Source organism: Acinonyx jubatus, chromosome D1 (assembly GCF_027475565.1).
Source record: "Acinonyx jubatus isolate Ajub_Pintada_27869175 chromosome D1, VMU_Ajub_asm_v1.0, whole genome shotgun sequence".
In the NCBI taxonomy this organism is placed as follows: Eukaryota; Metazoa; Chordata; class Mammalia; order Carnivora; family Felidae; genus Acinonyx; species Acinonyx jubatus.
In genome coordinates, this window is record NC_069390.1 from 12770998 (window position 1) to 12796892 (window position 25895).

General features: G+C 44.8%; 1 long non-coding RNA gene across 1 annotated transcript; it reads right to left on the reverse strand.

The window, feature by feature from the left end:
- Positions 1 to 3151: 3151 nt before the first annotated feature.
- On the reverse strand, positions 3152 to 25447 carry LOC106979560 (uncharacterized). Its single transcript, XR_001430958.3, has 3 exons — positions 25069 to 25447; positions 22398 to 22544; positions 3152 to 3687 (listed from the first exon to the last, which is right to left on the reverse strand). It is a non-coding gene; the product is annotated as an uncharacterized LOC106979560 (long non-coding RNA).
- Between the last annotated feature and the right edge of the window lie 448 nt (positions 25448 to 25895).

The window sequence follows — 25895 nt, forward strand, 5'->3', positions numbered from 1 at the left end:
TCTAGAGAGAATTTTATCACGTTGGGCATTTTATCAGGTTTTGAATATTTTTCTTCCAGTTGGTCCTCAGATGGTAGAAGAACAAGTTACGTGGATGAACTCTTGCTCAAAATCTATGCACCTATAGTTTCTCCTCTGAAGAAAAATGAACCAAAATTTGGACCCGGGGCAGAGGAATCAGGGTCATCTTATTCTCAGAACACAGAGACTTGTTCAAGTGACTATTTTCTCCCATGGACAGTACACAACTGATACCACCTTAAATGCAGAGAGAAGTGTGTTGATTACATATGAAGAAGGCCTTGGGGGGCTCCTGGGTGGCTCAGTTGGTCGAGTGTCCGACTTCGGCTCAGGTCATGATCTCACTGCTCCCGAGTTCAAGCCCCACGTCTGGCTCTGCGCTGACAGCTCAGAGCCTGGAGCCTGTTTCAGATTCCGTGTCTCCCTCTCTGTCTCTGCCCTTCCCCCTCTGTTTCTGCCCCTCCCCCACTTGTACACTGTCTCTCTGAAAAATAAATAAACATTAAAATAACTAAGGGAAAAAAAAAAAAGGAATGCCTTGGGCATTAGGGCGCCAACCTCTCTTCAGAACCTGGCTGAGGAATACCATTCTAGGGGAAGAAAAATTTGCTTTGACTTCTTATTTACTATGGATCAGGGTCCAGAATCTTTCATGTGGGATATTGACCTGCCAAAATGGGTAAGATGCAAATGCTTTTCTCTGGTATTTTTTTTCAATTAAAAAAAATGTTTATTTATTTTTGAGACAGAGAGCAAGTGGGGGAGGGGCAGAGAGAGAGGGCGACACAGAATCTGAAACAGGCTCTGAGATGTCAACACAGAGCCCCATGCGGGGCTCGAACCCACGAACCGTGAGATCATGACCTGAGCCCAAGTGGGACACTCAACCGACTGAGCCACCCAGGCGTCCCGCTTTTCTCTGGTATCGAAGAAGGTAAAATAGAAACATTTGGAAGAGACAGTAATGATAACCCCAAAGATTGTGGTCTTCTTGCATGGTAAGGCAGTAGCCACTTCCATCGTCGACTTAGACAGATTCTTCGTCCAGAATTCTCTTTTTCTTTGAGAGTGTGCGTGTGAGCTCGTGCATGTGCACACATGCACGGACACGTAGTTTTTTGCATCCTTCTTTGAACCCGCTTTGTCATCCTGATGTTTGTCTCCTTAATATTCTCACTGTGAATCTGTGTGAGAACGATGGTGATGTTGCTACCATCTTGAAACGTGGGTGGTGGCTTCCCCTTTTGTGAAGCTATTGTTGCTCTGTAATTGAAGGTGGACCACGGATGGGCCCTTGTCTCGTATTTCCTGCAAACACAGTCCTCTCTGGGGGAAGGCACAGGTGTGGCAGCCATGAGTGAGCAGAGGTTCCTGCTGCCGGTGCTCCCCTGACATCTTCCCTCATTCCCTTTCTCAGTCAGCCCCACGCGGGCTCTTTCCTGCTCACCCTTCCAGAGACTGAGCCACCCTGGGAACCCCTCATTCACAGGACCTTTCTCCAAAAGACCCTCTTCTCAGATATTAGCACTCCTGTGATCACGGCAGCACTATTCGCAATAGCTAAGATGTGGGAACAACCTAAAACGTCCATCAACAGATGGCTGGATAAAGAAAATGGGATATGTACATGCAACCGATTACTATTCAGCCTTAAAAAGAAGGGAATCTTGGGGCACCGGGGTGGCTCAGTCAGTTAAGCGTCCGACTTGGGCTCAGCTCACAATCTCAAGGTTTGTGACTTTGAGCCCCGCATCAGGCTCTGTGCTGATGGCTCAGAGCCTGGACCCCGCTGCGGATTCTGTGTCTCCCTCTTTCTCTGCCCCTCCGCCGCTCACGCTCTGTCTCTCTCCGTCTCTCAAAAATAAATAAATGTTTTTTGTTTTTGTTTTTAAAAGAAGGGAATTCTGCTGTTTGCCACAACACGGATGGGCCTTGGGGACATTATGCTGAGTGATAGAAGTCAAACGGAGATGGACAAGTACCACATGATTCCACTTCTTTTTTTATTTTTTTTTAAATTTTATTTAAATTCGTTAGTTAGCATACAGTGTAGTATTGGTTTCAGGAGTAGAAATTAGTGAATCATCATTTACATACAACACCCGGTGCTCTTAGTCACAAGTGCCCTCCTTAATGCCCATCACCCATTTAGCCCACCCCCCCCTCCCCTCCAGCAACCCTGTTTGTTCTCTGTATTTGAGAGTCTCTTATGGTTTGCTTCCCCCTCTGTCTTTTATTATTTTTTTTGTTTATTTATTTTTGAAAGAGAGAGAGAGCGCGCAGGGGAGGGGCAGAGAGAGAGGGAGACACAGAATTCAAAGCAGGTTCCAGGTTCTGAGCTGTCAGCACAGAGCCCGACGCGGGGCTCAAACCCACGAACCACGAGATCGTGAACTGTGTGAAAGTCAGACACCCAACTGACTGAGCCACACAGGTGCCCCTGTTTTTATCTTATTTTAGTTTTCCTTCCCCTCCCCTATGTTCATGTGCTGTGTTTCTTAGTTTCCACATGTGAGTGAAATCATACGATATTTGTCTTTCTCTGATACATATATATATATATATATATATATATATATATATGCACACACACATATATGTGTGTGTGTGTGTGTGTGTGTGTGTGTGTGTGTGTGTGTGTATATCCCACATCTTCTTTATCCATTCATCAGTTGATTGACATTTGGGCTCTTCCTAAAATTTGGCTATTGTTGATAGCGCTGCTATAAACATTGGGGTGCATGTGCCCCTTTGAATGAACATTTTTGCATCCTTTGGATAAATACCTAATAGTACTTGGGGCACCTAGGTACTTTGGCTCAGGCCATGGGTTTCAGTCCCGCATCAGGCTCTGTGCTGACAGCTGGAAGACTGAAGCCTGCCTCGGAATCTGTGACTCCTCTCTCTCTGCCCCTCCTTTGCTCATGCTCTGTCTCTCTCTGTCTCTCAAAAAATAAATAAACATTAAAATACATACATACATACATACATAGTACAATTGCTGTGTTATAGGGTAGTACTGTTTTTAATTTTTTGACGAACCTCCATACTATTTTCCAGAGTGATCTTTCTTTAAAAGAATGGAATTTATTTGTTTATTAAGTGTTTATTTATTTTTGAGAGAGAGAGAGAGAGAGCACGCGAGTACACCCAAGTGGGGGAGGGGCAGAGAGAGAGGGGGACCAAGGATCCCAAGGCAGCTCGGTGCTGACAGCAGGAAGCCTGATGCAGGGCTCAAACCCATGAACCCTGAGATCATGACCTGAGCTGAAGTCCAGTGGTCAACCACTGAACCCTGCAGGTGCCCCTAAGATTTTATTTTGAACGGGTCAGCCTGGGTGGCTCAGTAGGTTGAGAGTCTGGCTCTTGATTTAGACTCCGGTCATGATCTTGCAGTTCATGGGGTCAAGCCCCACATCAGGCTCTGTGCTGACACTGCGGAGCCTGCTTGGGATTCTGTCTTTCCCTCTGTCTCTGCCTCTCCCCTACTTGTGCTATAAACAAACAAACTAACAAACATTTTTTTAATTAAAAAGAAAGACTTTATTTTTAAGTAATCTCTACACCCAGTGTGGGGCTTGAACATACAATCCAGAGATCAAGAGTCACATGCTCTACCCACTGAGAGAGCCAGGCTCCCCTGGATGATTCCACTTTATGAGATATCTAAAAAAGATGAATTCAAAAAATCAGAATTTAAAATGGTAGTTACCAGGGTTTGGGGGATGGGGAATTGTTAGGAGGCATACAGGTTCGGTTAAGTAAGATAAGTTAGCTCTAGAGACCTACTGTACAATATTGTACTTATAGTCCAAAATAATGTGCACTTAACATTTATTAAGAGGATAGGTCTCATGTTAAGTGTTCTTACCACACACACAAAAAAATAATAAGTGAATAAAATAAAGAGCCTCTTTTCTTCACCTTCCCTTCAGGCTTCTATAGGAGGCAGGTGGAAATGAGAAACAAAGACAGGAATTAGATCCAAACTGTTCAGACACAAATACCCCCAACCCCAGACCCCAGACCCACAACCTATTTGAAGCTCCTCGAAGGCCAAGGAATACAAAGCTTTACCAGGTGGAACGGAAACATTTGAGGACTCCATGTGGGTGTTCTATATGGGCTAATTTCTTTCTTTCTAAGGACCTTTTATATTATTCTTTCAGTTATTACTGAATGTCATATATGTGCTTTGTAAAAATTTTCAAACAATCCAGACATGTATAAATGAAAAGTTGTTCCAGAAACCACTGCTGGTAATAGTTCCAAATGTGTAATTCCAGACTCTCCTCTCTAAAAAATACTATATATATTGGGGTGCCTGGGTGGCTCAGTCAGTTAAGTGTCTGACTTCACCTCAGGTCATAATCTCACAATTCACGAGTTTGAGCCCTGCACTAGGTTCTGTGTAGACCGCTCAGAGCCTGGAGGCTGCTTTGGATTCTGTGTCTCCCTCTCTCTCTGTCCCTCCTCTGCTTGTGCTGTCTCTGTCTCTCTCTCTCTCAAAAAGAAATAAAACATAAAAAAATTTTAAAAAATACTATATCTAGTGTATATATATATATATATATATATATATATATATAATTTTATATAGTATATAGTATATATCTGACACACATAATGATTACTTCTCCATGATTTCTTACTCAGTTAAATGTCATGGGCTTTGTTCCATACTTTATAGGCACCTCTAACGGCTGCATGGTATTTCATTGTATGGATGTATCACACGCTATTTTTTGGATCTCACACTGAGACACAAATGGGTTGATTCCCATGTTGGTTCCAGAAAGCTCTCTCTTGCCTGCCCACATTTACACTTATTACTCAGCAGCTTAACTAGTCTCTCTGCCAAATTTCTGTCTCTAACCTTTGACTCTAGCTCAAAGTTTGGATGATCTGCTCAGCTGTGATTCTGGTCCCCTTCCAATTGGGATTTCTCGTTTTGACCTGCTGCTTCTACTTTCACGCACTGCTCCCAAGTGCGCCCCCAGTGCCAGGGAAGCCAACCAGCCTTACCCAGCCCTCATGTGTTTATGTGTGGCAGAGGCTAGGAGCCGACACTCTAGCCCTGTCTAAGTTGAACACGGAGCCCATCACTTACCTAGGTAAAAACTGTTCTGAGGGGCGCCTGGGTGGCTCAGTCGGTTAAGCATCTGACTCTTGATTTCGGCTCAGGTCATGATCTCTCAATCTGTGAGATTGAGCCCCGTGTTGGGCTCAGCACAGAGTGCAGAGCCTGCTTGGGATTCTCTCTCTCTGCCTCTGAGCCACTCACATTCTCTCTCTTTTTCAAAATAAATAAACATTGAAAAAAAAAACTGTTCTGGATGGGGTGCCTGGGTGGCTCAGTCAGTTGAGCATCTGACCCTTGATTTCCACTCAGGTCATGATCCCAGGGCCGTGGGATCGAGCCTTGCATCAGGCTCCACACTGAGCATGGATCCTGTTTAAGATTCTCTCTCTCTCTCTCTCTCTCTCTCTCTCTCTCTCTCTCTCTCTCTCCCTCCTTCCCTCCTTCTGCACCTCCCTGTTTATGCTCTCTCTCTCTTAAAATAATAAAATAAAATAAAATAAAATAAAATAAAATAAAATAAAATAAACAAAAAAATGTTCTGGGGCGTCTGGCTGACTCAGTAGAGCATGCCAATCTTGATCTCAGGGTTGTGAGTGCAAGCCCCACATTGGGTGTAAAGCTTACTTAAAAATAAACATACAAAGAAACAAACAAATAAAAACTGTCCTTTGCTTCAGTCTCTACAATGCAATTACCACTGCCCTACCAGCCACGTAAATATCTCATCGTCCAAATTTGTATCTGCCACGAATGGTAACTTTTTTCAGATAGAAGAGTGTCATGTGTGACGAGATGCAGTGCAGAGAGGGGGAAGGGCCATGTGCTACTGAGTCACAAAGACTTGGATTTAAGTCCTGCTGCTCTAGTCACTAACTATCCAAGGGAACTTAATAGTTCCAAACCTTACATGGGAGTGGTACTATCTCTTCCACAGGGTCTTTTTTTTTTTTTAATGTTTATTCATTTTTGAGAGAGAGACCGTGGGAGAGAGGCAGAAAGAGAGGGGGACAGAGGATCTGAGGCAGGTTCCTCACTGACAGCAGAGAGCCTGATGCCGGGCCTGAACTCATGAACTTTGGAGCTGAAGTCGGATGCTTAACTGACTGAGCCACCCAGGTGCCCCCAGAGGGTCATTTGGGGATGAAGTAAGACAGGTTTGAAAAGCATCTCAAAGGTGTTTGAAATAGCCGTGGTGATTAGATCCTTACTAACAGCTTTTGAGTGGGGATGATTGATTTTCCATAATTCTCCAGAAAAAGCACTGTTTTTCTTTCCCATTAGAACGGTCATAAACTGGTTGGTCATGGATGGAATTTTACATGAAGGGTGGGTTTGTTTCTTGAACAGACGATGCCTGTGGATATCAAATTGTGAGTTTATAAGTTTTGTTATTTGGTAGACCACATCCCTCGACTTTTCCCTTTTTCAAAAATGTCTTTGTTCTTGATTCATGCCTTTTTTTAAAGAGTGTGTAAGTGGAGGAGAGAGGCAGGGAGAGAGAGAGTCCCAAGCAGGCTCCAGGCTCAGTGTGGACCTCAACTCAGGGCTTGATCTCATGACCCTGGGATCATGACCTGAGCCAAAATCAAGAGTTGGACGCTCAAACGTCAAGTTGTATTACACAGCTGTAATCATCAAGACAGTATGGTACTGGCACAAGAACAGACACTCAGATCAATGGAAAAGAATAGAGAATCCAGAAATGGACCTACAAACATATGGCCAACTAATCTTTGATAAAGCAGGAAGCCCATGATACTTAACTGAGTAAGAAATCATGGAGAAGTAATCATCATGTGTGTGGGATATATACTATATAATATATAAAATAATACATGTATTATTATCCCTCTGGTTTTGTATATACATATATATGTATATATAATTATAATATGTATATATATAATATAATATGCATAAAATGTGTGTGTGTATGTGTGTATATATATATATATATCCTTGAGGAGAAAGCAGGCAAAAACCTCTTTGATCTTGGCCGCAGCAACTTCTTACTAAACACGTCTCTGGAGGCAAGGGAAACAAAAGCAAAAGTGAACTACTGTGACATCAAAATAAAAACCTTCTGCACAGAGAAGGAAACAATCAGCAAAACTAAAAGGCAACCGACAGAATGGGAGAAGATATTTGCAAATGACATATCAGATAAAGGGTTAGTATCCAAAATCTATAAAGAACATATCAAACTCAACACCCAAAAAACAAAGAATCCAGTGAAGAAATGGCCAAAAGACATGAATAGACACTTCTCCAAGGAAGACATCCAGGTGGCCAACTGACACATGAAAAAGTGCTCCACATCACTCATCATCAGGGAAATACAAATCAAAACCACCATGAGATACCACCTTACACCTGTCAGAATGGCTAACATGAACAACTCAGGCAACAACAGATGTTGGTGAGGATTCAGAGAAAGAGGATCTCTTTTGCATTGTTAGAGGGAATGCAAGCTGGTGCAGCTACTCTGGAAAACAGGATGGAGGTTCCTCAAAAAACTAAAAATAGAACTACCCTACAACCCAGCAATGGCACTACTAGGTATTTATCCACGGGATACAGAGGTGCTGTTTCGAAGGGACACATGCACCCCATGTTTATAGCAGCACTATCAACAATAGCCAAAGTATGGAAAGAGCCCAAATAGAAATTGATGGAAAGAGTCCATCGATGGATGAATGGATAAAGAAGATGTGGTATACACACACACACACACACACACACACACACACACACACACACACACACAATGGAGTATTACTCGGCAATCAAAAAGAATGAAATCTTGCCATTTGCAACTACGTGGATGCAACTAGAGGGTGTTATGCTAAGCAAAATCAGTCAGAGAAAGACAAATATATGACTTCACTCATATGAGGACCTTAAGACACGGAACAGATGAACACAAGGGAGGGGAAGCAAAAATAATATAAAAACAGGGAGGGGGACAAAACATAAGAGACTCTTGAATATGGAGAACAAACAGAGGGTTACTGGAGGGGTTGTGGGAGGGGGGATGGGCTAAATGGGTAAAGGGGCATTAAGGAATCTACTCCTGAAATCACTGTTGCACTATATGCTAACTTGGATGTAAAGTAAAAAAATAAAATTAAAAAAAAAAAAAGAGTCGGACAGTCAACTGACTGAGCCACCCAGGTGCCCCTGATTCCTGCATTTCAATATATATTTTGGAATCAACTTGTCCGTTTCCACAAAATAAAAGAAACAAAAAAACCTGTAGGGATTTTGACCAGTCATTACTTCTGTAGATTATTTGTGGGGCAGAATTGACAACTTTTCCAATTACTCAATATATTTCCAGTCATTTGTGTCTTTGTTTACATCTCTCAGTACAGTTTATAGTTTTCTCTGTAGATGTATCCCACCTGTCTTTGCTCGTTTTCTTCCTAACTACAGGATAAATTTTTTTTAATGTTTTTATTTATTTCTGAGACAGAGGGAGACAGAGCATGAGCAGGGGAGGGGCTGAGAGGGGGGAGACACAGAATCCGAAGCAGGCTCCAGGCTCTGAGCTGTCAGCACAGAGCCCGCCGCAGGGCTCGAACTCACGGACGCGAGATCATGACCTGAGCTTAACCGACTGAGCCACCCAGGCGTCCCAACTACTGGATACATTTTATGCTGTTAAAACACAGTTTATATTTTAGTTCAATCTGTTCCATTAAAAATAATTTTTGTGCCAGGGTGCCTGGTAGCTCAGTTGGTTAAGCACCTGACTTTGGCTCGGGTCATGATCTCACGAGTTGAGCTTGAGCCCCACGTGAGGCATAGAGTTTAATTAAAAATAAAATAAAAAAAAAAAAAGGCTTTCTTTCCACACTTTCAATAAAATCTAAACTCTTTAGTCTGCCTGACTTATGAGACTGGTCCAAGCAGACCCTGCCTTCTTTAACATTTTTTTAATGTTTATGTATTTTTGAGAGAGAGAGAGAGAGAGAGGCAGAGAGAGAGGGAGACACAGAATCATAAGCAGGCCCCAGGCTCTGAGCTGTCAGCACAGAGCCCGATGCAGGGCTGGAACTCATGAGCCCGGAGATCATGACCTGAGCAGAGGTCAGATGCTTAGCGGACTGAGCCACCCAGGCGCCCCAAGAGAGGCCTTTCTGACCACACTATGGTCCCTCTGGTTTCTGTCTCTACTGCCGTGCCCCTCTCTCTGGTTTTCGTCATCACATTTACCACAACAGGGACAATCATTCTGTTTGCTCATTGCTCACTTGATGATTGGTCTTCCCCACCAGATTGTGAACCACATGAGGGCAGGAACCCTGCACATCTTGTTCACCGTGTGTTCCCGGCCCATCATTCTGCGCTCACCACGGGGAGATACGTAATAAGTGGTTGTTGAATAAATGGATCCATCTTGCCTAAGCTAAAGGTCAGTAGTTCCGAAGGCAGAGACTCCCCACAGGGGCTGGATGAACCACTGAGAGTCTCAAGTGATTGCGTGTAACATCTAATGACAAAATTGTGTGTGCCTGGGAGAGAAGATGGGTGAATTATGTGGAAATGAACTCAACGCAAGCTCTTCACCCAGTCAGAGGTAGTATGGGATTCCCATCTGTGGGTCCCTAACAATTGCTTCTTTCTGACCCCTCTCCATCCTTCGTCTGGGTAAGTGAAAAGAAAAGACGACCCCCAGACAGGAAGAGTGGGTGTGGAGAGAAGCATACCAATTACACACCAGTGTCTCCTGTGGAGGCCGGGGGCTCATGCGGGGGGCGCTCATGGAGGTGTCCTTGTGGTTTGAAATCCTCGCCTGCCTTGTGAAAGGCTCCGATTCCATTTCTGGCCCACGCAGCTTCCTCTCAGCCCACCAGTTGCCACACGGCAGACACTCGATAGATAACTGTGGAATGATTGAATGACCAAGGTCCTTTGATATTGGCCATCAAGGACACAGATTAAATTGTCCCCCCATGCCTTCTAGCAGCTACTTTCTCCTGCACACCCATCCCAACCGTCACTTCTGGCAGCTGCAACCAGGAGACTGGTGGTGCCTGTTACCTCCTCTAAAGAACTGATAAGACTAAGAGAGGAGAGACACAGAGATAGCACATGGGGATGGGGAGGAGGGGAGAGCAAACCCTCCCCCAAATTCTAGAGAAACAGCTGCAGCCAGGAGTCCATTAACAATTCAAGGTCAAGGCATTTTCTTTATCTCCCCCCCCCCCAATATATTCCAGTCCTGTTTTCCTTATGAATGCTAGCCCTGGGTTACTCTCATTTCCGTACTAAAAACACCACTTGATTAAATAGATGGACATTTAAACATTAAAGTTAGTTGCCGACATTTACCTGTGGGATACACAAAAATGGTGTTTTGGTTAAAATTGCAAAATATCACAAATAGAGGGGGCACCTGGCTGGCTCAGTCAATAGCACATGTGACTCTTGGTCTCGGGGTTAAAAGTTCGAGCCCTATGTTAGGTGTAGAGATTACTTAAAAATAAAATCTTGGGGCGCCTGGGTGGCTCAGTCGGTTGAACGTCCGACTTTGGCTCGGGTCATGATCTCAAGGTTTAAGAGTTCGAGCCCCGCATTGGGCTGTGTGCTGACAGATCAGAGCCCTTCTGATTCTGAGTTTCCCTCTCTCTCTCCCCCTCCCCGATTCATTCTCTCTCTCTCTCTCTTTCAAAAATAACTAAAAATGTAAAACAAATTTTTTAAATAAAAATAAAAATAAAATCTTAAGGGGTGCCTGGGTGGCTCAGTCAGTTGGGCATCCAACTTCAGTTCGGGTCGTGATCTCACGGTTCATGGGTTCAAGCCCCTGTCAGGCTCTGTGCTGACAGTGCAGAGTCTGCTTGGGATCCTCTCTCTCTCTCTCTCTCTCTCTCTGCCCCTCCCCTTCTCTCTTTATCTCTCAAAATAAATAAATAAAAATAAAAATAAAATAAAATCTTAAAAAAGAAAATTTCTTTAAAAATATAAAATGTTACAAATAGGGCCGTACGGTCGCTTTCTATCCAAACCAACCATATTCTACCATTGCTTAATTTCATCCCTGGGTCTACCTGCTCAATTTAGGATTCATTTGGTATTCAAACCCAGCCCAGGCTTTTCATTTACTCAGAAGCTCCCTAGGGGCCTTTCCAGGCCGAGCTTCCCGCTCACACAAGTAGCAAAAGCTCCCAGCTCCCAGATCTCTATCCCTGTCTGCATTTTCAAAAACTACACTTTCATCTCCCGCGACCGTCCAGAGAGCTGACCCAGAAAGCAGACCCATTGGTAGAGTTGGCTCTCCTGCTAGGCCTCCGGCCTTTCCCCTCAGCCTCTAGTCCAGGAGGCTAAAATGGACGTAAGAGGACAAGACCCTGGGGGAGGGGTGGCCAGGGTCCCTCCTCTCTGTCTCCGAGGCGTCCTCTGATGGGGATGTGGTTACCTGGGTGACAGGAGTCCGGTCCTCAGGCCTTGGCAGGAGCCTCCTAGTCAGAATGCTAATTTACTCTTCTTCAAACTCCTGCAATTCTTTATTATTATTATTTTTAACAAGGCGCTGCTGCCTGGATTTCAAGGGACTCTGTCTTTTGTTGGCCTTTCTGAATGGTTTTTAAACAGTGTTCTGATGGAGATGGAACCCTGATCTGAAGATCTGGAGTAGTTTCCTCACAGTCCTCTGGGAAGCCGACTCCCCAGGCCGTGGGCTTGGCCAGAGCAGGCTGTGGGGTTAGTCCTGCTGGAGAAGGCCTGTGGCCCGAAGGGTGTTCCCAATCTCGGGAGTGATCTGGAGGAACCCAGCTGCCTCATCATCAAGTGTCCTGAAGGATCCAGAAGGCTTAGGAATTCCAGTCCTGGCTCTGTGAGGCTTTGTTTTTCTAGACCCCCGTCTTCTTATCTCTAAAATGAAGACCTTATGGGGTGCCTTGGTGGCTCAGTCACTTAAGCGTCAGACTTTGGCTCAGATCATTATCTCACGGTTTGTGAGTTCGAGCCCCACGTCGGGCTCTGTGCTGACAGCTCAGAGCCTGGAGCCTGCTTCCAGATTCTGTGTCTCCCTCTCTCTCTGCCCCTCGCCTGCTTGTGCTGTCTCTCTTTCTCTCTCTCTCCCTCAAAAAATAAACATTAAAAAATTTTTGAAAATTAAAATGAAGAGCTTTTATTTTTGCCACATTCTTACACATCTGTGTACTTTCACATCAGCTCTGAACTGAACTGTGTCCCCCTGCCCCCCACAAGGTTCCTGTGTCGAAGCCCTTACCTCTAATGTGACCTTATCCATAGATGGAGTCTTTAGACTGGTAAAGTTAACGAGGTCACAAGGGTGGGACGTGAATCTAACATAACGGAAGCCTTCTAAGAAGGGGAAGAAAGACACACGTGCACCCCCTCGTCGTGAGGACAAGAAGTCTGTCCGCAGGCCAGGGAGAGGGTCTCTCCAGAGGTCTACTCTGCCAGCGTGAACTCAGACCTGCAGCCTCTAGAACTGACAGAAAATACATCCCAATTGTTTAAGCCACCCGGTCTGCGGTATTTTGTTACGGCCACCAGAACCGACTAACATGATATTGTTTAAGACTCATTTGTTTACTTGAATACACTTAAATAAAAAGGAAACTTGACATCTCTTTTGTAATTAGAAAATTGGTAGCACTCACCATAAATAAAATCAATCAGGGCCAACCAGGCACAGAGCCTTGAGCCCAGGATACTTTTAGGGGTCTAGAAAATGCTTTAATGTAAATTTCTTTTAAAATCAGAAGGAAAAGGGGCTCCTGGGTGGCTTAGTCAGTTGAGGTCAGGTCATGATCTCACAGTTGGTGGGACTGAACCCTGAGTCATTCTCTAGGCAGATAGCACTGAGCCTGCTTGGGATTCTCTCTCTCCCTCTCTCTCTGTTCCTCTCCCCACTCTCTCCAAACAAACAAACTTTAAAATCAGAAGAGAAAAGACAATAATGAATCCAGCCTGGATTATATTCTTGTTTATACCAATGCAGTCATAAAATATAATTTTTAAACTCTACCTTCCCTCACTCCCTCCTTTCTTTTCTCTTCCTTTCTTCCTCCCTCCCTCCCCCTTCTTTCCTTCTTTCTTCCTTTCTTTCTTTCTTTCTTTCTTTCTTTCTTTCTTTCTTTCTTTCTTTCTTTCTTTCTTCCTCTCTCTCTCTCTCTCTCTCTCTCTCTCTCTCTCTCTCTCTATCTTTTTCATTTAACGTTAGAAGGTCCCACCAGGGCAAAAGTGCCTAGGGCCCATGAAAGTCAGAGTACAACCCTGGAATGAATGTACCTATAAAAGAAACACAATGAAAACAGAATCAAGTTACTAACTTCTAGCTGATTCTGCCTGCTGAAATTTTCTATACCTCCTTTATGTGCTTCCTTAGACCTTGTTTTGTTTTGTTTTTAAGTTTATTTTTCAGAGAGAGAGAGAGAAAGAGAGAGAGAGAGTGCATAAGCAGGGGAGGGCCAGAGAGAAAGAGAGGGAGACACAGAATCTGAAGCAGGCTCCAGGCTCCGAGCTGTCAGCACAGAGACTGACACAGGGCTTGAATCCATGAACCGTGAGATCATGACCTGAGCTGAAATTGGATGCTTAGCCAACTGAGCCACTTAGGTGCCCTGCTTTTCCACTTTTTAAAAAAAATTTCTTTATTTATTTTGTGTGTGGGTGTGTGTGTGTGTGTGTGTGTGTGTGAGAGAGAGGGAGAGAGAGAGAGAGAGAGAGAGAGAGAGAGAGAGAACGAGTGGGGCAGGGGCAGAGAGAGAGGGAAAGACAGAGAATCCCAAGCAGCAGGAAGCACAGAGCCTGAAGTGGGGCTCAAACTCAGGACCCGCGAGATCATGACCTGAGCCCAAACCAAGAATCAGACCCTTGACCGACTCAGCCACCCAAGTGCCCCCCACCCAAGTCCTTCTTTAAAAAGATTAACATGTGTTAGGTCTTTAAAGACCTACTGGCACCAAATTGATACTTTGTCCTGGAGAAATCAGGAAGGATCAGAAGAAATTGAAAAGGAAAAGCTTCCTTGGTCTGTGATTTTTTGTTAGCTTGTATGCCTAAAATTGCTTGACACCCCTCCCGTGGGTTCATCCCATACTGCGGAGACACTGGATTTGATGATGACAATGATGAAGATGTTGATATTGGTTGTTAGAGTCCTGTGGTCCAGGTTTGGTTTGAGTGCTTACTGTATTTCTGGCCCTGGGCTAGAAATTTTCATATTCAAATCTCACATAATCCTCACCAGGACATTGGGAACACGGTATTAATATTTCCATCTTATAGATAACTAAAGCTTAGGGAGGGTGAGTAACTTGCCCAGAATCACTTAGGAAATATCAGAGCTTTAAATCCAGGTCTGATTGGCTCTGAATTCCATGCTCTTAATCCCCAGGTTACACTTCCTATTTTTGTCTCCCCCTTTTCATTGATTTTCTTTACAAACCACATTGTATGGGGTACCTGGGTGGCTCAGTAGGTTAAGCCTTTGACTCTTGATTTCAGCTCAGGTCGTGATCTCACGGTTTGCGTTCGAGCCCCGAGTCTGTCTCCATCTGTCAATGCCTGCTTGAGATTCTCTCCTCTCTGCTTCTCCCCCACTTGTGCTCTCCCCAAAATACATAAATAAAAATAATAAATTAATTAAAAATAAAATAAAAACCATATTATATTTATTTATTGTTTTGAATGGATAGTTATTCACATATGAAAAATTTTAAATACCGAGCAGTGAAAAATAAGTCTCCATCCCACTCCAAGATACCCAATTTCCCTCGTGAAACTGATAACCCACTCATCAGTTTCTTTCTTTTCTATTTTTTTTTTTATCTGAGAGAAAGCATGAGCAGGGGAGGGGCAGAGGGAGAGAGAGAATCCCAAGTAGGTTCTGTGCTGTCAGTGTGGAGCCCAACATGGGGCTCAATCCCATGACCCTGGGATCGTGACCTGAGCAAAATCAAGAGTTGATGCTCAACCCATTAAGCCACCCATGCTCCCATCATCAGTTTCTTAAGCATCCTTCCAGCTTAATCTGTAACTATTTATATATTTTTTAATTTTTTAAATGTTTTTATTTATTTTTGAGAGAGAGAAAGAGAGACAGAGCATGAGTGGGGGAGGGGCAGGGAGCGAGAGGGAGACACAGAATCCAAAGCAGGCTCCAGGCTCTGAGCTGTCAGCACAGAGCTCAACACGGGGTTTAAACTCATGAGCTGTGAGATCATGACCTGAGCTGAAGTCAGATGCTTAACCGACTGAGCCACCTAGCGCCCCTGTTTACATTTTTTTAATGTTTATTTATTTTTGAGAGAGAGTGAGAGAGAGCAGGGGAGGGGCAGAGAGAGAGGGAGACACTGAATCCAAAGCAGACTCCAGGCTCTGAGCTGTCAGCACAGAGCCGAACGTCGGGCTCGAACTCAGGAACTGTGAGATCATGACCTGAGCTGAAGTTGGATGCTTAACCAACTGAGCCACCCAGGCGCCCCTATCTATAACTGTTTAAAGGTAGTTTCTAGAAAAAGGCAAAATCATGACTCATAGAGATATAAAATGGACACGTTAAAGATTTCATTCTTCTCATTAACCAATGAGGGAACCAGGCAGATATTAGAATCACAGAATCTGAAAACAGACATGTTTATAGATCAAGAGTATTAAATGAATATGTAAATAAAGACAAAACTGGTTTTTCCATAGGGTGGGGGAAAGGAAGTCAATTAAACCTCTATTGGACAGAAAGAATTTGCAGGTCTCTAAAAATATTTTGCATGCTATCAGCTACTACAACTTATAGAGTTGTATAATAACTCAAAGACAATGAAAAGTGGATAGCTTGGACAGGGTTTGCTGACTGTGGACACATTTTTTTCCCCTCCCAAACTGGTAACTACTCTGTTAGGTTCTTAAGTATCCTTTCTGGTTACTCTCTAACAAGCAACCATAAATGTATACTCCGTAGTCTTTAAACGCAGGTTCGACCCCACACTGCCCACAGTGTCTGAAAAGTAATTTTTCCCAACTCCTTTTCAGGTGATCTCCTACACCCCCATCAATGATGGAGCTGTCACAAGGAAGATTCTGCTTATCGAAGGGTGGAAGGTGACAGTTCTCTACCCTGAAGCCCCTGGAAGCATCCTGAGCCGGGCTGGGCACCATGCCATCTATGTACACATCTGGCTTTGCAAAGACCACAGCTATCAGGAAGCAAGAAAAACCCTGATGCTGGGGGAGAAAGAAGAGTTTGCAGATAGGAATATAGTACTGGGGAGGAGAAAATTTTATTTCCCCTTTCAGGATTCTTCTAGTTGGTCTGAGACAGGGGTGCCCGGGTGGCTTAGTCTGCTAAACATCTGACTCTTGATTTCGGCTCAGGTCATGATCTCTCAGTGAGTGGGATCGAGTCTCGTGTCAGGCAATGCACTGATAGCACGGAGCCTGCTTGGGATTCTCTGTCTCTGCCCCTCCCCTGCTCACTCTCTTTCTCTCTCAAAACAAATAAATATATTAAAAAAAAATCAATATGCCAAAGAACATACCTTGGGTAGCAAATGTGCTCCCTGCAGTAATAAGTACAAAGGGACTCCACAGTAGGGGTTCCAAGAAAGAATATTTTAAAGATTTTATTTTTAACTAATCTCTACACCCAACGAGAGGCTCAAACTCACAACCCCTGAGATCAAGAGTCACACGCTCCACTGACTGAGCCAGCCAGGTGCCCCTAAGGACAGAATATTTTAAAATCTAAATGTTATTCATTTTTGAAGAGGTTGGTGGGAGAAAAACTCTCTAAAGGCCTGATATACAAGGGAAACCATTTTAGATTTCTTTCTAAGTCCACGTGACTATACTGAAACTTTGCTCAAGCCAAAAGACTTATGGCCCGTCACACATGCATTGTACATCTGCTTTGTGAATAAGCACCCTAAAGGAAAACCACCTTGTCCTTGAGATTATTGCTCAGTGCTCCTGTCTCCTGTCTTCCTTTAGGACAAAACTCGCGATTCCTGCCTCTACGCTAATTCTATCATCTTTTGAGCCTTTACAAGATGTAAAACGTTTGTAACCCTGTAAAATCTATTCGTTCTCCAGAACGCTTTCTTCCCTGTGAAGAGCGTGTTTCCCCAGGCAGCTGTCCTAACTTTGGCTGCACTAAAACTTTCTTTTCTGCTTTTAGAGATTCTAAAAGGTTGGTTCATTTGCATCGACAAGTAGTTCATTTGCGTTGTTCAAACATTTTAAAGGAAATGAGGTTTATAGCGAAAAGGTTTCTGCCTCCTCCACACCCAGTTACTTCGTGACCTTCGCTGGAGATAAGCACAGTATTTTGCATCCTTCCGGAGACGTTGTGCACGTATGGAGGCAAATATTATTTTTCCTTTACCTACACAGATTATAACATACTTTTCACGTTGTACCATATTCCGCTTTCTTCCCTTAAAATTTATCTTTAAGAGCCTTCTCTATCAATACACAAACAACTGCCTCATTCTTTTTCTTTGAATTATTTTTCTTTTCTTTGGGGGGGGTGCAAGTGGGGGAGAGGGGCAGAAGGAGGGAGAGAGTGGAAATCAAGAGTCAACAGACTGAGCCACCCAGGCACCCTGCGATTTTATTTTTTAAAGTGATCTCCACATCCAATGTGGGGCTCAAACCCACATCCCTGAGACCCAGAGTTGCATGCTCACTGGTTCAGCCAGCCAGTGCCCCTCACATGTTTCAGAACAATTTCTACATCCTTTTCATTGAATTATCTTTTCCCATCTCTTTCCATTTTCTACTAGAATCATTGAATTTTTATTCATTCATAGGTACTCTTTATACAGGAGGGGAACTAACTCTTTGTCTGGAATAAATTGCAAATGAGTTTCCTAGTGTGGCCCTTAGATCTTTCATTTCAAAAATGTTGCCTCATTAGAGGCGCCTGGATGGCTCAGTCGGTTAAACGTCCGACTTTGGCTCAGGTCATGATCTGACACTTGGTGAGTTTGAGCCCTGCATCAGGCTCTGTGCTGACAGCTCAGACCCTGGAGCCTGCTTCAGATTCTGTGCCTTCCTCTGTCTCTGCCCCTGCCCCACACCGCCCTCCCCCCCATCTCTCTCTCTCAAAAATAAACTAAAAAAATTTCTTAAATAATAAAATAAAAAAAATAAAAATGTCGTATCATATTGAAAAAACAGGTACAAGCCACACAGAACACATCTGCCAAATTGATTGTTTCTGAGCCACCAGTCTGCCACTTCTATTTTTAGTCATAAGAAAATAGATGAGCAAACAAAGGGAGGGAGGCTGTAAATGGCACTGACCACAGTCCAGCAACGATGAGCATGGAACCCACCATACCCAATTCCGGACCAGGGGATGATTCCTGAATACCAGTTACCCCTGATGGCAAAACATCAGTGAAGGGTGATCCCTTTGTTGCTATCAAATGGCCCAATTCAGAAAAAATCATGCATGAGGCTGAGGCAATCGGAGGAAGCCTGAAAGCCTAGACCAGGCACAGGAATATCTAGGTTCTAATCCATGACCTGAACAAGCCATTTCCCTTGTCTGGGCCTGTTTTCTTATCCACACGGCGGGATGTGGCACAGAGTGAGGTGGTTAGACAACCCTAGATGACCGCAAGGCTCCCTTCCAGCTCTGGTATCTGGGGGACCTGGGGCTAATTTGAATACCCTGGGACAGCTAAATTCTGGGGGCTGTTCCTTGTTAAGAATAAGAACTTATACATGCACATCACTTTGTAAGAATCAAGGCCCTTTAAGTTAAACCACATGAAGCAGACAGGGCAAAATTTCTCTTCATCATCTTTAACAGGAGGAAATGGGGCCTAAATAGATATGCAGATAAGAAGCAGGAAATCAGCAGTCTGGGGTTAAGTTCCAGCTTGGGGACCACCTGGCTAGCTCAACTGGTGGAGCAGGTGACTTTTAGTCTCAGGGTCATGAGTTCAAGCCCCATGTTGGGTGTAGAGATTACTTAAAAAAAAAAAAAAAAGAAAGAAAGAAAAGTTGCAACATAGAGACTGAATAGATGTGTGGCCTTTGGACAGTGACCTAGCTTCAGTTTCCTTACCTATAAAATGGAACAGATCAGGGGCACCTGGCTGGCTGAGTGTGTAGAGTATTGACTCTTGATCTTAAGATCATGTGTTCAAGTCCCACACTGGGCATAGAGTCTACTTAAAAATAAACAGGGGAGCCTGGGTGGCTCAGTTGGTTAAGCATCAGATTCTTGATTTTGGTTCAGGTCATGGTCTCATGGTTCTTGAGTTTGAGGCCCAGGTTGGGCACTGTGCTGACAGCACAGATTCTCTGTCTCCCCCCTGCCCCCTACCCTCAAATAAATAAACATTTAAAAATAAATAAAGGGAACAGATCAATTATGATAGTGCATGTCAAGCACTTAGCACAATGGCCGTGTTATAAAATGAATGATTATGTCTCCTTTGAATTCCTATGTTGAAGCCTTAACCCTTCTACATGGCTGTATTGGAGATGGGGACTTCAAGGAAGTATTAAGATTTAATGAGATCATAAATGTGGGGCCCTGGTTGGATTAGTGTCCTTATAAAAAGAGACACCAGAGACCTAGCGCCCTCTGCTCTCCCTGAGCACACACACCAAGAAAAGGCCATATGAGGACTAAGAAGGCAGTTGTCTTGCAAGCCAGGAAGAGAGCTCTCACCAGAAATCAAATCCACTGGAACCTTGACCTTGGCCTTCTAGTCTCCAGAACTGTGAGAAAATAGATTTCTTTTCTTTTTTTGTTTAAATGTTTATTTATTTTTGAGAGAGAGAGAGAGAGAGAGACAGAGAGAGAGGGAGACACGGAATCTGAAGCAGGCTCCAGGCTCCGAGCTGTCAGCACAGAGCCTGATGCGGGGCTTGAATCCATGAACTGTGAGACCATGACCTGAGCTGAAGTCAGACGCTTAACCAACTGAGTCACCCAGGCACCCCAGAAAATAAGTTTCTGTTGTTTAAACCACCCAGCCTGTGGTATTTGTTGTGGCAGCCCGAGCTGGCCAAGACAGCCTGGTACATTCAATATACTTCAGTTATTATCATTGTCATTGTCATCACCAGTACCTCTCTTGCTCAGAGTCCCCCTACCAGTGAGTGAGTGGATGGCTGAGCCAGGCTGAGGAAGCAGGTTCCTTGGCTTGCCAGACTGTCTCCCTGCTCTTGGGCAGGACCCCTCCAGCTCCTCTCCTGGGGCTCTTGCCTTCATGGCTGCCTCTACCCCATGCCCTCCACCTCACCCACAAAGGCAGGACTCACTGGGGTGCAGCCTGGGAGAGAGGGGTGTGTGTGTGTGTGTGTGTGTGTGTGTGTGTGTGTGTGTGCATGATTCACCCAGGAGAAGGAGGTGTGTGAGGTGACGGGAAGCAGGAATCTCCTCCTCCATCAAAACCGGGGCACCTGGATGGCTCATTCGATTGAGTGTCCGACTCTGGATTTCAGCTCACATGCTTCCAGGGTTGTGGGATCGAGTCCCCCGAGTTGGGCTCTGTGCTGACAGTATGGAGCCTGCTTATGATTCTCTCTCTCTCTCTCTCTCTCTCTCTGTCTCTCTCCCTCCCTCCCCCCCACTTCCTCTGTCCCTCTCCCACAGCTTGTGTGTTCTAGCATGGGCACATGCATGCACTCTCTCCCTCTCGCTCTCTCTCAAAAAAAACCAAAAAGCAGGAAATTCTCTTCTGCCTTTGGTCCCCTGAGAACTCCTCTGGGCTGGAGGGAAGGCTAGGGGAGTTTCAGATTAACCATCCCTGCCCCAGACCAGAACCAGCCCAGGCAGGGGGCCTAGAGGAAAACATCTGCTCCTTCCTAACCCACTCCTCCCCTCATAGATGCCCTGAAGGCTCAAAGAGGCTTCTGAACAACCTGAACCTTGCAATAGGAACAGATAAAGTGTGTTAGTACCTACAAGGTACCCGTCACCTAACAGTCTCACTTTGTTTCTCAACACACAGGCAAGTCTTACAGTTGGCAGAGTTGAGTCTTGAAAAGTCAGGCCTAGAGGCCCTTCTCCTGCAATCTTTTGCCATCCACACAGACGGGTGTCTCTTCTACTGATGGTAAGGACAGAGTCGGCCTCACCCTGCCCCCATCTCATTAGTGCCCAACCCAGGGCCTTGCATGGTACATGCTCAATACATTTTGGAGAATGGAGGAATAAATGCCAATGAGTAGATCAAAGAAAAGTAAAAAGGGTTCTCTTATTTGGGAAGATAGTGTGACCATTGCTCTAACAAACGCAAACATCTCTGTTCTTCCAACCCAGCACATTTGCTCCTGGGAAGGCACCCGACATCGTTTTAATATTTATTTTATTTATTTATTTAATTTAGTTTAAGTAATCTCTACACCCCACGTGGGGCTCAAACTCATGACCCGAGATCAAGAGTTGCATGCTCTTCTAGCTGAGCCAGCCAGGCACCCCATACCATCAGCATTGTTATTTAAATATTGTCCAAATATCAACTCATTACTTTTTAAAAACATTTTTTAATGTTTACTTTTGAGAGAGAGAGAGAGAGAGACAAAGTGCGAGTGGGGGAAGGGCAGAGAGACAGGGAGACATAGAATCCGAAACAGGCTCCAGGCTCTGAGTTGTCAGCACAGAGCCCAACGTGGGGCTCGAACTCATGAACCGTGAGATCATGACCTGAGCTGAAGGTGGTTGCTTAACTGACTAAGACACCCAGGTGCCCCTCATTACTCTCTTTTTAAGCTCATTTCTCTTCACATCCACTCTTATTAGCCCTATTTTATAGATGAGGAAATGGAGGCAGAAACAGGGTCAGTAGTTAGCTGAAGCGGGGATTCAAACCTGATTGTTTATATCAGATTGTAATTGTCAAAGTTCTTCACTTCTGTGAACTCAGCCTCACAGTGATCCTGGGAAGCAGGTGTGGGTTTCTATGGCTTATCCAAAGCCATAGGGCACAACCCCAGGATCAAGATGTGGAACTAGAACCCAGGTCTCCTTGGGACTGGCTCTGACACACAAAGGCTTGCACTGTGTGAGGATGTGAAGCCCATGCACCATGTGGGTCTTTCTGCTGTTGGGGGATTAGGATCCATTCCTGAACAGGGAGCCTGGGCTAATTCATGACTGAATTCACCTGGGGGGTGCAGAAATTCTGTAACAGAGAGGAAGAATCAGTGGACAGAAACTTTCATTCCAGAATATGGGACTGTTTCCTATTGCCCAATGCACTGCCTCTGCCCCTTTGTGGTCCCTCTCCTTGGTACACCCTCATCCCACGTTCTCGCTCTAGCTAACGCCTCATACTTTGCAATTTACCTGGATATTTATATCTTCCAGGAAACCCCTGCCCCTCTCTGAAGCTGGATCAAAGGACAGTCCTCCAGGCTCCCACAGCACCTGATGATTTCTTACATCTTTATGCTTTCCACTGTGTATTAAAAGGGGCTGCATTCTTCCATGCTCCTGGAGAAGAAGAACAAATATTGTTAAAATGTCGATACTACCCAAAGCAATCTACATATTCAATGCAATTCCTATCAAAATAACACCAGCATTCTTCACAGAGCTAGAACAAATAATCCTAAAATTTGTATGGAACCAGAAAAGACCCCGAATAGCCAAAGCAAGCTTGAAAAAGAAAACCAAAGCAGGAGGCATCACAATCCCAGACTTCAAGCTATACTACAAAGCTGTAATCATCAAGACAGTATGGTACTGGCACAAGAACACTCAGACCAATGGAACAGAATAGAGAACCGAGAAATGGATCCACAAATGTATGGCCAACTAATAATCTTTGACAAAGCAGAAAAGAATATCCAATGGAATAAAGACAGTCTCTTCAGCAAGGGGTGCTGGGAAACCTGGACAGCGACATGCAGAAGAATGAACCTGGATCAGTTTCTTACACCATATACAAAAATAAATTCAAAATAGATAAAAGATCTAAATGTAAGGCAGGAAGCTATCAAAATCTTCGAGGAGAAAGCAGGCAAAAACCTCTTTGATTTTGGCCGCAGCAACTTCTTACTAAACACGTCTCTGGAGGCAAGGGAAACAAAAGCAAAAATGAACTACTGTGACATCAAAATAAAAACCTTCTGCACAGAGAAGGAAACAATCAGCAAAACTAAAAGGCAACCGACAGAATGGGAGAAGATATTTGCAAATGACATATCAGATAAAGGGTTAGTATCCAAAATCTATAAAGAACGTATCAAACTCAACACACAAAAAACAAAGAATCCAGTGAAGAAATGGCCAAAAGATATGAATAGACACTTCTCCAAGGAAGACATCCAGGTGGCCAACTGACACATGAAAAAATGCTCAACTTCGCTCATCATCAGGGAAAGACAAGTCAAAACCACCATGAGATACCACCTCACACCTTTCAGAATGGCTAACATGAACAACTCAGGCAACAACAGATGTTGGCGAGGATGTGGAGAAAGAGGATCTCTTTTGCATTGTTGGTGGGAATGCAAGCTGGTGCAGCCACTCTGGAAAACAGGATGGAGGTTCCTCAAAAAACTAAAAATAGAACTACCCTACGACCCAGCAATTGCACTACTAGGTATTTATCCAAGGGATACAGGTGTGCTGTTTCGAAGGGACACATGCACCCCCATGTTTATAGCAGCACTATCAACAACAGCCAAAGTATGGAAAGAGCCCAAGTGTCCATCGATGGATGAATGGATAAAGAAGATGTGGTACACACACACAATGGAGTATTCCTCGGCAATCAAAAAGAATGAAATCTTGCCATTTGCAACTACATGGATGGAACTGGAGGGTATTATGCTAAGTGAAATTAGTCAGAGAAAGACAAAAATCATATGACTTCACCCATATGAGGACTTTAAGAGACAAAACAGATGAACAGAAGGGAAGGGAAACAAAAATAATATAAAAACAGGGGCGCCTGGGTGGCTCAGTTGGTTGAGTTTCCGACTTCAGCTCAGGTCACGATCTCGCCGTCCGTGAGTTCGAGCCTGGCGTCAGGCTCTGGGCTGATGGCTCAGAGCCTGGAGCCTGCTTCCAATTCTGTGTCTCCCTCTCTCTCTGCCCCTCCCCCATTCATGCTCTATCTCTCTGTCTCAAAAATAAATGTTAAAAAAAATTTAATTAAAAAAATAATATAAAAACAGGGAGGGGGACAAAACAGAAGAGACTCTTAAATATGAAGAACAAACAGAAGGTTACTAGAGGGGTTTTGGGAGGGGGGATGGGCTAAATGGGTAAGGGGCACTAAGGAATCTACTCCTGAAATCATTGTTGCACTATATACTAATTTGGATGTAAATTTTAAAAAATAAAAAACAAAATTAGAATAAAAATAAATAAATAAAAGGGGCTGCATTCTTCCTCTCTAAATAGCCTGAGAGCTCCTCAAGGGCAGGAACCCCACTTTTTGAAGATTTTATTTGTATTTATTTTATTTTAGAGAGAGAGCAGGGGAGAGGGGCAGAGAGAGAGAATCTTAAGCATGCTCCACGCTCAACATGGAGAACAATACAGGGCAGGATCCCATGACCCTGGGATCCTCACTTGAGCTGAAATCAAGACTGAGCCACCCAGGCGCCCCTTAAGATTTTGTTTCTAAGTAATCTCTATACCCAACATGGGGCTTGAACTCACAACTCCAGGATCAAGAGTCACATGCTTCATGGGCAGAGCCAGCCAGGCGGCCCAAGGACCTCACTTTCTCATCAGGGTATCTCCTGAAGGCTGTGCCTGGCACTCAGTAGTAAATGCTTATTAACAAAGATGAATGACCAGGGGTGGGTTCAAATACTTTTGTATTTGGAGGAAACTGAAACATCTTCCAGTTTCCTATTCATTTCTGGCACATAGAAGATGCCCGGTTAGTTTCTTGAATTGAATTAAACAGAATTAATCATTCTGCAAATACATCCCGCGTCTGAGCGGAGAAGTTACTTGGTGCTAACAGATTTGGATAAAAACCATGTGGGATACAGACCTCAGAACTCGAAATATGTGCTTAAAATACGCCGATTTCCTTCCTCATTTGGACTTTTGAAAAAAGTCGGTGGGCGTGAGGAATAGGTCCTCCTCCCAAGCAGTCCAAATTTACTAGGTGATTCTTCCCTAGATGCTGCTCCGTGCTTGAGGGCTGCTATTTCACGGTGGCCTCAGCCTCGGGCTAAGGGAAGGGTGTCTGCCCTGGCACCGAGGGGTGGAGACCCCAGGAGGAAGGGGGGAGGGCCCGTTTGTCACGGACCGGTGGTAGTATAGGGAGGCCGAGCGGCCTCCTACTGGAGGCTCGCTCTTGAAGTCCATCTTAGGGCTCCCTCCACCGAACTGTTCCCCAAATCAGCACAGAGTAGGCCCTCACTAAACATTAAACCTAATCAAGGGCCAAACGAATTGTGAACGGGAACCCCAACAGCGCGAGGACTGGGTCCGCCAGCGCCCCCTTGCGGTGCTCTACACCAAGCCGCCACCTGGGAGAAGCGTCCCCGCGGTCCCATCGGCGAACGCTGGACACCACAAAGGACCCGAGCTGCCAGGGAAGGGAGCCCCTGGAGGGGATGTCGTCCGCGTCACCCCCCACCCTTTTTTAGAGACGGACACTGGGCCCAGGGCGGGGAAGTAGCTCGTCCAGAAGGCCCCGGGAATGCGCTCCAGCAGCTCAGGGCGGCGGTCTGACGGCGGAGGCCTCGCGCGACCCGCGACCGGGCTGCGCTGGCACCTCAAGCAGTCCGTGCTGACTCACGGAAAGGGTGTCCCGGCAGCGGCATGAAAGCGCCGGTGGGGATGCCGGGCCACGCGCGACCTCCGGCGGCG